The sequence below is a fragment of the Copidosoma floridanum genome, unplaced genomic scaffold (genome assembly GCF_036245765.1).
Source record: "Copidosoma floridanum isolate Cflo_tuat_1 unplaced genomic scaffold, Cflo_Japanese_pri ptg000001l, whole genome shotgun sequence".
NCBI classification, from domain to species: Eukaryota; Metazoa; Arthropoda; class Insecta; order Hymenoptera; family Encyrtidae; genus Copidosoma; species Copidosoma floridanum.
This window is the reverse complement of record NW_028321878.1, coordinates 17,074,691-17,076,713: the sequence shown is the minus strand read 5'-3', so window position 1 is coordinate 17,076,713 and position 2,023 is coordinate 17,074,691.

Here is a 2,023-nt window from a genome sequence, read left to right as displayed (position 1 = left end):
GACCAAAAAGCAATTCAAATCTTAATAGCTTATGACAATATGTCCTACAATGATGCCAGACAGCAAATTAAAAGAAGATTTGGGGAGCTCCACAGGAATCAAGATGACTTTCCAGTTTTGAGAGAAAAAGCCCTAGCCAAGATATATGGATCAGTTGATGTTGACGTAACCTCATATAGTGACTCAATCAGAAAACCTACTTTACACAAAAGTTCCAACACACAGATAAACAAACCAAGCAACAAAGTCGGAAACACAGCAACTAATCAGCCCAATCGCCAGATACTGAACCAAAATAAAGCATCAAACATTCAAAGTATACAACCAATCAAAGGGAACAATACTCTTCTTACAGCAGAAAGTCCCTTAAAAATGCAGAATCTTAACGCCTTACTCGCGAAAGGAGCACTTAGTATTTCTATCAGACCAAGTGTTGATTCTAACCAACAGAATCTCCCAAAACATGTGAATGCGACAATTTCTCAATGCAGTGAGCCTACTGGACACATGCAGGTCTTACAAACACCAAAAGAAGGCAGCGAATACTTTGAAAAAGGACTAAACAAAATTGACAGCGGCATCAAGGAAGGAGTCACCCAGCAGAGGAACAAAAATAAAAGTGACAAAGTTGACATCCCAAAAAACATTACTAATAAGTCTACAAGCAATTTCAACAAGAATAATCAAGACACTAAAGTTTTTAATCAAAACAAAAAAGGCAGGTAGTTTCCAAATTCATAAAAATATACAAACACCTTTTTTAGTAATTCAACTTTTGATTATTCTTGTTTAATTTATCTACTTTTTAATTTCAAATCATACTTATATTTATATAGCTAAACCTATGAATAATCTGAAAATTTTACAATGGAATGCTAGGAGCATTTCCAATAAGCTAGATTTACAATATCACTCACAAATATATGATATAATAACTATAACAGAAACCTTTTTAGGTCCAAATGATATTTTTACTATTAAAGGTTATAATGCTGTAAGATGTGATAGAATTGATGGGGAACGTGGTGGTATCGCCTTTTTCATAAAGGAAAACATAATTTATGATGTTATTAAATTTGATATGCTGAATAGTGGTCTGGAAGTGGGTATGGTTTCTGTAGAGACAAGCTCTGGTCCTATACACGTTGCAGCTTGTTACAGAAGCCCTTCAAATAATAACAAATTATCGGTAGAGTGCTGGACAGAATTCACGGATAAAATGGGACTCTTTGACTCTTTTATAGTTTTGGGTGACTTTAATGCTCACCATAGTCTTTGGGGAAGTAAGAAGAACTGCCCTAGTGGAAAAATAATTGCTGATAACCTTGACTACGAAAAATTTTTTCTGCTAAACGATGGAAGTTATACTCATATAACAATATCAAATAATACTCATTCCTATTCTTGTATAGACTTGACCTTTGTGTCAATGGATCTAGCTATACAAACTGAATGGTCAGTTGCAGACGACACTTGGGGCAGTGACCATTTTCCTATAGATATCTCCATTAATACCTGCCCAAAATTTCTACCTAAAACAAACTTTAAATATAATCTTAATAAATTAAACTGGGAAAAATTTAATTCCGAACTAGAAAAAGGTACCTCAATGTTTACTTCTATCAATTTTATTAATAGTAAATCTGTTGATCGGTACGCATTTTTAGTGGACTTTCTTAATGATTGCATTATAAACTCTCTAAACTACAATACAAATAAAATAAGAATGCATAATTATAAGAATACCGACAAGTCTAAAAGCAAAAAACCCATTTGGTGGAACGAAGCGTGCAATAAAGCAATTAGAGTTAGAAAAGCGAATCTAAAATCTCTTCAATATAGATGCAATATGAACACTTTTATAAATTACAAAAAAATTGTTGCTCAAACAACAAAGACCCTTCGCTCCACCAAAAAAGAATCGTTCAGAACATATTGTGAATCCATCAACAATAAATCTAAAATCTCAGACGTTTGGTCCAAGATAAAAAGTTTTAAAAGTGGAATGAGTCGCCCGGCAACA